This window comes from Tupaia chinensis, unplaced genomic scaffold (assembly GCF_000334495.1).
Source record: "Tupaia chinensis unplaced genomic scaffold, TupChi_1.0 Scaffold139457_1, whole genome shotgun sequence".
Classification (NCBI taxonomy): domain Eukaryota; kingdom Metazoa; phylum Chordata; class Mammalia; order Scandentia; family Tupaiidae; genus Tupaia; species Tupaia belangeri.
In genome coordinates, this window is record NW_006199342.1 from 1,440,391 (window position 1) to 1,449,446 (window position 9,056).

Consider the following 9,056-nt stretch of genomic DNA (forward strand, 5'->3'; position numbering starts at 1 on the left):
AAACATAAATTATTCTGATGAATTCATACAACCTATTATTGTTATTTTGAATCTCCCTTATCTTTTTTTGTAAATACTTGCCTTTGAGAGTTACTAAAAAGAAAAATTTTCAAGTTGTCTTCCTGTGTTTTTAGTATTTAAATTCACATGGCAATGACTCTTTCTTGGGAAGTTAACATGGAATATGTCTTATGGTTTGTTTTTTCATATTTTAACATTGTAGGTTGGGAGTATTTGCTTGTTGGAATCTGTTAGAGATAAATTTTGATTGTAACCTATCAACATGAAATGCAACAATGACCATTGATGACAAACTTAGTTTTGTTCTATGCATTTTATAAAACAATGTCTGACATTGAGACTAAAATAATTGATCTCTTTGTCATTTTGATGTGATGATATTCTGCACGAAACACACTTCAAATCCTATGCAGCTTATGCACGCATGGATCGAATTGCTAATACAAACCAAGAAAGAGAGAGAGAGAGAGAGAGAGTGAGCGAGCGAGCTGGATGGCATCTGTGACCTACAATAATTAGCATTTTCAGTGACAACATCTGTTGCTGGCAATATTAGCAGTATCACAGAAGGCAATCATTAGAATTAGCTAATGCTCAGTTTAAGTGCCACACACTGTACTAACATTTTCAATATTTTCACTAGTTTTGCATTTTCTCCTTCCAGTAAGTATGGGTTTTGAGTTTGCATGAATGCCTTGTTTTATATTAAAAATGCTGTTCATACTTTCTCTCAAATTTGATCTGAGGTTAAAGCCTTATCTCTAGTCGGTCAAACTAGCTTTGAGTCCAGCTGTCATAGACATCGATTATCCAACTCCCTCGAACTGGAATCCCTGTGAGTTTGATCCTGCCTGACTTAGTCCCTGAGTTAGAAATTTCCTTCAACTTGCACCGTACATTTTCCTCAAATCGTATTGTCTTAACTTTCTTGATTTTCATCAGGGAGTTCTTATTTGAGCTTCAAGGATCAATGTAAACTTTAACACAATTCAGTGGAGCTTAATCTGATAGAGTACTTTGGCAGGTGACTCCTTGACTCTCAATCTGTGGTTTCTCCCTGGTAGAAGAGCATTTGCTCACTAAGCCTCCCATGGCCTCTCCAAGGAGGAGGACAGTGAGGAGCAGCTGTCCTGTCACTTGCTGTCCTTGGCCTCACTGCCCAGCCTTTGCCCACTTATTTGTTGGTTTGTTTTAGTGGAAAGAGAAAAGTAATCAATTTTCTCTTTAAGGGGAAACTCACTAGGGAATCAACATTTGAGACATATACTAGGATAATAAACAAATTTAGAGTCTTTATCATTGCTTAGGAAAATAAATGTGCAGCCAGAAATATGTATCTAGAAATATTTTGAATAACCAAAATATTTCCCAAGTATATCTTGTAGGTCTTAGATTTAACAAACAGGATCTTACTTGAATCCTATTCCGGGAGATAGTATCATGGAAATTCAAACAGTTTGTGGAAAAATGGAACTAAAGCACTAGTTTATTTTGGTTCAAAGATTTTGGAAATCCATACAACATTTTTTTTTTATGAACTTTTAGAAGATCTCTTATGTGTCCTGTGAAAATGACTTTTGTGGCTCAATTAATTTGGAAAATGATGCAAATCCTGTCTTCTTTTATAGCTGCAGAATGTCCATTATATTTTCAAGGCTATGAAAAATTCTACAGTGGAGAAACATATTTAACTTTGTTCATCTCAATTATTTTATAAGCATTTTTTCCCGTTGAGTCTATTTTCTTTATGGAAACAAGTTTAGGAACTACTCTTCTCGTCACACCAACATTTAATTGGTAATCTTGTTTGTTCAAGTTTGCAAAAGGAAAACATTACAAAAAGCTTCCAAAAAGGGTGTACTGAAGTTTATAAATAAGAGTCACCCCCCAGAGGGGATGGCCACACTGTAATTCCTTCTCCTCTGGTCTCCTCTCAGGATTTTGGTCATGCATGCACACATGCCGAACATGTTTTTTTCAAAACCATGCAGTCAGCCATGTGGGATTCAGCACCTTAACTCCATGCCACCTGCTGGCCCAAGTTGTCTTACTTCAATAGGCATTTTAGGTTCTTTTTAAACTTTGATGGCATTGTCATGTTGGAGTTGGATCCTAGATTTCTTAGTATACTTAGAGATGAACACTTATACCAAAATGGAGCAGACACTAGTGTAAACCACACTGATTTTGTTAATTCATCCTGGAGGGTATGTTACCCAAAGACTGGTGTTCCCATGAACCTATATAAGTTTAACTTAAAAGATAAACTGGAAAAGATTGAAGAAAGAATAAGGACTGAGAAAATAACCTTCCCTTTGGGTGAACTTGTCCCATTTTGATTGGGACTCTTACCATTTTAACACAAATTTTCTGACCTCAAGAAACCTCACAGTCCCAGACATCCAGGACGGTCAGCCACCCTACTGAGATGTATTACAAAGCAAGCTGCAGTGGCTTCTCGTGTTTCCCAGATTTCCTTTTTCTCTCCTCACCAATGTTGTGATGTCACAGCCTGGCTAGACTTTGGTACCCAGATCTTTGGTCAAACAGGATGTTTCTGTGAAGGTATTTGTCAAAGATGAGACAGTTAAACCAGTAGACTTGTAGTAAAGCAGAGTATTTTACGTATTGTGGGTGGGCTTCATCTAATTAGTTGAAGGCCTTGGTTAAAAAAATACTGACCTTCCCCAAGGAGGGAATCCTGCCAACAAGTGGCCTTTGACCTTGAACTGCCATTCTGTCCTGGATCTCCAGACTGCAGACCTACCCTGTATATTTTGGGCTTGCCAAGCCTCCATGAGTATGAATCACTTTCTTTTATAAATTAGGCACAGAAGAAGATTGGTACCAGCAGATAGTGTAATGATTATATCACTGGACTTCCATGTAGTCGACCACGATTGGAGCTTAAACTCATGCCAGATGCATGTACATGCATGCCCAAAATTCTGAGAGGAGAATAGAGGAGAAGAGATTGGGGTGTGAACATTCCCCCTGGGGGGTTATTTATCACTTTCTGTCTCTCATCTCTCGCTGTCTCTCCTGCAAGTGCATGTGCTGTATAGCAAAAATCTCTCTCTCAGAAAAAGGTTAACAACAATAACTAATAATAAAATAGAACTGCTGTAACAATATACCGTAATAAAAGTTATGTGAGTGTGTTTTTTTCTGTCTCTCAAAATATCTTATTATACTGTACTCACCTATTTTCAAACTGTGGCTGACCACTGGTATCTGAAACCTTAGAAAGCAAAACTGTGGCTAACAGGGGACTTCAATACTCTCACTTCTATTAGGCCCCAAGGAATTGAATTCACTTTCTTCTTATTGTACTATAGATTTAATTCATTTTACTTTTGAAGGTAATGTTCCTTGCAGGATATCTTTTGTCACCACCGAGTTCCAGTTTTGTGATCTTGAAAGTCTCCAGTAGTGCAAGTAGCCAGATTTCACCTTAGAGGAGGATTTGTGATATTTGGTTGTTATCGATCACGATATTCAATAATGCTGTGATATGCCCTTATAAACTCTAACTTTAGGATTCATTTCACAAGGTCACAGACTTACCAAAAAAAGGACAGTCAGTTTTCAAATTTTGTTTTCTTAAGCAATGTTCAGGAGAAAAGATTTTTCAGTTCTCTTTGGTAGTCCTCATCTCAACCATTCAAGCTTTTTTTTTTTTTTGGTTAGAAACAAAACTATTTTCTAATTAATCTCATTATTTTTATTTTAGATTTAAAACTCCTTTTTGTTTTATGATGAGTAAACCCAAATATCTAAGCTATTCCATTTCTGGAGGATGTGAAGCTGAAAAGGGCAAGTGAATTGCATGCCAAAACCAACACTCAGAAAGAACAATGGTTCGCCTGAATTTCAAGCTTATTCAAGCTCAATGAGGTTGAATTGAGCAAAAATTTAAGTAAATTACTGCATTGTTTATAAGAAAATGAAGTGCAAACTTATAGGATAGAGGGAACTTTTTAATTTTTATTCATTTCAGGAAGTCTATAGAAAATAGTGAAATAGAGATATTTTGAGAAAATATTTTATTTTCTTGATGTGGCCTTTTAAAGGGGAAAAGAAACCGACGCTGCCTTTTCAGTGAAGCTTCAACCTTTTCTCTTTCCTCACTTCATCCAAAGAAAGTACCATTATTGTGTTTTGAAGGTCAAAATTTGGATTTCTCCTCCCGTAGGGAAGACACACACACACACACACACACACACACACACAGGAATATTTTTGAAGGAGAGTCAAAAATGTGAGAATGAATTTGTTGGTGGAATGGGTGTGGGGAGGCCTTTGTGTTTTATAGTTTAGCACCAAAGGGGATTTGTTTGCAAAGTGAGGTAAAACTGGTACATACCCATGAACTGGGGATAGCTGAGGCCTGGGTGGTTTGCAGTGTCAGGACCCTGTCGGGCATACTGTCTCTTCCTTTCGGAAGAAGTAAATAAATTAATTTTAAAAAGTCATAGAAAAAATTATACAGAAGCATCTCAGGACCTTCCCCTAGTGACAGATTCATGGAGGCTTTTCAGTGAGTTTTATTCTATTCAATAAGTTAAATACGTCATTTTAGTCACAATTTTCTTAACTAAGTATAAATTCTAAAATAATTATATTTTCTCAGATATGTAATGGATTATATGTCTGTTGCATATTCTTTTTTTTTTAAAGAGGTATTTGCTATAGGACATGTACACTTGCTGGAGAGACACAGAGAGACAGAAAGCAAGAAATTACTCCCCAGGGGGGATGGTGCCACACCACAGTCCCTTCCCCTACATCCTCCTCTCAGGATTTTGGGCATACATGTATATGCGCCCTGCATGAATTTTAAGCTACCAGTCTGGGACTTGAACTGCAGTCGACTATGTGGGAGTCCAGTGACTTAACTGTTATGCAATCTGCTGGTACCATGTTGCATATTTCTAAAGCAAAATAAATGAATATATGAACAAATGAATGAATAAATAAATGAATGCAACACTGTCAGTGTCGAAGTGGAACGGGGGTGATCCCTTCTTTTCCCCCTCATAAGGATCACAGCCCACACACTTGTGACAAACATCCTCTTTTGACAAAAGACAGATTAACATGAGAAAAGTGTAACAGGTTTATTGGGAGCCATTAGAAATGAAGACCGAAGACTTGGAGAAAACTGTTTTTATACTCAGGTGCAATGAAGAATAGACAGTTGTGTGAAATGTGATTAGATGAAGAGGGAAGGATTTACTGGTAAGAGACTGAGGGGGAAACCCAGCAAGACCCTTGTGTGGATTTGTCTTGGCCTCTCTGTGTGACTGACTTTCTTTCTTACGATGTATGGGGAAGGACCCTTCTGGAATGAAGGTTTTATAACCTAGTATCAGACAAGGTGGGTCCAAGAATTTCTTTATGGCCAGCTCTTACACAGAAATATGGGGAAGGTTAGTGTAATATTCAAAGTCTGATGGCAGCCTTAGGGAGGGGGGTTCTAGTTTCTTTGGCCCTGATTGGGGGAAAGGCCTGCATTTGGGGAGGAAGGGGAGGAGGAGAAAGATGTGCAAGTTTACCTTCAGGTCAAAGTACTCAGCTTGCTGAAGAGCCATTTAGGGGTATTGTTTTCTGAGGCCCCCTCCACCCCTTCATTATCTTCCTTTGGTTGCCATGCTCCCATTTTCAGCAGTGAGTTGGCCAGGATGGTTCCTACCAGTGAATATGTAAATGAAGTAGTCATGTGCTTTTGCACAGCTGTGTTAAACATGAGGATACATACATTCCTTTCAGTACTTTGGGCCATGGAGTCTGTGTAAAGTTAGAATACAAGCTTTTCCTAAGTTGCTGTACTCCCAAGAAAGTTATTCACCTGGTAATTGCAGGAGTTTAGAAGCCATTCTTGATACTAAACAAAGGTAATTTCTAGCTTTTAATGTATGAATTATTAAGAACCCCTGAACATTCCAAAGGCACAGATTAGAGCACTTTGTTTCCTTTTATCAAAGTCTTCACCGCTTAGTCTAACAGACTCCTCTTTGTTGGTGATCATTTTCAGGACCTAAAATATTTGATTAAAAAATTGAGGTGCAGGAAAAAAAATACTAAAGTGTTAAGAAATAGTGTTACAAATCAATCCCAAGCATTTTAGTTTATGAAAATTTTTTATAACTATTGAGAAATAATTATATTGAATGTCCAAAAATGACTAGACCTGAAGTTCCAGTGAGGAGTCAGCATGTATAGTTTATAAAATTGCACACTTCTAAATGGTATGATTTCCTAGAGATCATTTCCTGTACTATTGGACCCAAATCATATATTAACTCAGTTTCTCAAGTGTATGAACCTGATCTTTTAACTCCAAGCCTGAATAAGTATCATTCCTTCTATGTGAACTGTTCTCTTTTTTTCTTTTTTAATTTTCTTTTTAAATTTTTTTTTCCATAAGGACTGTACACTAACCAGAGAAAGACAGAGACAGAAAGTGAGAAATAACCCCTCTCCCCACTGGGTGGTGGTGGCCATGCTGCAATCCCTTCTCCCCTATTCTCCTCTCGTGATTTTGGGCTCATGGTTTTGGGCCATCAGATCTGAGACTTGAACTGTGGTTGACCACGTGGGAATCTAGCACCTTAAACCACCATACTACTTGCTAACTCCTGAACTACTCTTTTTAGGAGTCCATTTGTTTAGTTCCTTTGGTTGCCAACTCTATTACTTCTCTTGCAAAGCCCATCTGAACGCTTCTCTCTTTCTTTTTTTTTTTTTTTTTTTTGAGAGGTTTTTGCTGTAGGGTGCGTGCGCTTGCCAGAAAGACAGAGAGAGACAGAGAGAGACAGAAGGCGAGAAATTACCCCCTGGGGGATGGCCACACCGCAATCCCTTCTCCTCCATTCTCCTCTTGGGATCTTGGGCAAGCACACACATGCGCCTGGCATGAGTTTTAAACCACTGGATCTGGGACTCGAACTGCGGTCGACTACATGGAGTCCAGAGACATAGCCATTATACTAAAAACCAGTCCCTGAATGCTTCTCTCTTTAGATACTTGTCCTAGGAGTCTCTCTGTGCTCTGCAATGCCCTTTCCCTTCCTGTCATTTTCATCCTGGTTAGCTTCTGAATTCTGTAGCTCAAACCCAAGCCCTGTGAATCATGCTTGCTTTTTATCCTACCTCATATTCTATTCAAATTTGGCCTGTGTCAGGAAGCATATTGATCTCTGCCTCCAAAGTGTATTCTTAATCAACTACTTCTCTCCATCTTCATTGTTAAAAGTGAAAGCCATGACATTTTAACTGGACAACCTTAATAACTCTGAATATCTAAGTATTTCTTTTGCTTTTATTATTTATTTCCTACAGTCTAACCAGAAGTCCTAGTCATCTTTTAGAAGCAAATCAAGTCATGTCAGTTCTCTGTTTAAAACAACTCAGGAACTCCCCATCACTTAAAAATATCATCTAAACCCCATAACCTGCATTACCAGGTCCTGCATGATTCATCTTTGACTCTTTCTTATTTGTGTATTTGCATCACTCCTGTCCCCTCTAAAACAATTTTCACAGATCTCTTATGCTGTAACTTCTCTTTAGTAGATTTGGGCCGAAAGGATGTGTGGATAAATAATCCTGTGTTTAACTCAGTTACTGTGAACTAGGTAAGTACTGGGACATCGAGCATATCTTAATAAAGGGAAAATCTTAATCCCCTTAAGAAGTATTGACTCTGAAATATTATTTAAATGATTCTCATACTTAATTATAATGAACAGTATTGCTTAAGAACTACTTTATAAAGCAAGGTTGGCTCTAGTATTTAAAGACAATTTTATTGGATATCTTCAAATTATAAAATGAGTCATACAGATGAGAGAAATAACTGTTAGCAAATCTTTCGGATTAAGCCACAAGCCATAATTATTTGCAGCAGCAAGCTTTGTAATGTTATCACAATGGTGAAGCAGTTATATTTGTTTTCTATTCAATCATGGATCAGTGGTTCCTTAGAAGTTTTTATTTTCTCTGTTAGGTTTTTCTTTGATAGACTTAAAATTAAAAAAAAAAAATAGATGTGAGGGCTAGCCACTGATGTGATGGTTAGGGCGGCTGACTCCCACATGTCCAACTACATGGTTCAAGGCCTGGACCTGGTGGCTTGAAAAACACATGGGGACATGCATGTGCATGCCCACAATCCCCAAAATCCCGAGAAGAGAATGGAGGAGAATGGATTGTGTCATGGCCATCCCCCTTGATGGGGGAGTGTTCTCACTTTTTCTTTCTCTGTCTCTCTTGGGTGAGTGCATGTGCTCTATAGCAAAGTAAAAAATAAAAAAAGAAGATGTGAAATTTAGATAATATAAAATTAACTAACGTGAACACCTTTGTTGGCCTTTTTACCTTATTTTAAATCTTTATTATTATAGTACTTAAAAGCCCCTAAAAAGTCCCATAATGTCTTTCTAATTCTGGGAAAATATTTCCTTAGTTTCCCCAAGTCATATGCACACTGGCTCATTGGACAGTCTCTCTGAAATTTATACCAGTTACCTCTTTTTTTTTTTTTTTTAAGAAAGATTTTTGCCCTAGGGTGCTTGCACTCACCAGAGAGACTGAGAGACAGAAAGCAAGAAATCAACCCTGGGGGGGGGGGTGTTGGTGGTGGTGGCCACACTGCAATCCCTTCTCCTCCCAGGATTTTGGGCACACACAAACACACATGCACCCAGCATGAGTTTTAAGCCACCAGGTCTGGGACAGTGAGCTTCTGGTTCTTGAGGCAGTTTCCACTCCAGGCACAGGTGAGCCTCAGCACAGCCAGCCCACCATGACACTATATAACCTGGTGAAAAAATCTGTTAGGGACCTGGGAAGACTGTCTGTGGCTTTTATTGACTGTGAATCTGGGAACAGAAATCTATTATTAAATAAAACCCTATGAATTCAATTCAGACCCTGCATTATTGATTTTCAAGCAGAACTAGTTCCATTATGCTGTTCTACTGCTGGTTACATTCAGGGTCAATAGTAATGATCACTTGAGAGATCGGAAG

The 9,056-nt window shown here is 38.2% G+C and overlaps 1 protein-coding gene across 1 annotated transcript in view; it reads left to right on the forward strand.

The window, feature by feature from the left end:
- The window catches only part of UTRN (utrophin), a 645,934-nt gene that overhangs the window by 376,659 nt on the left and 260,219 nt on the right, over positions 1-9,056 (forward strand). The gene's annotated exons all lie outside the window — the stretch shown is intronic.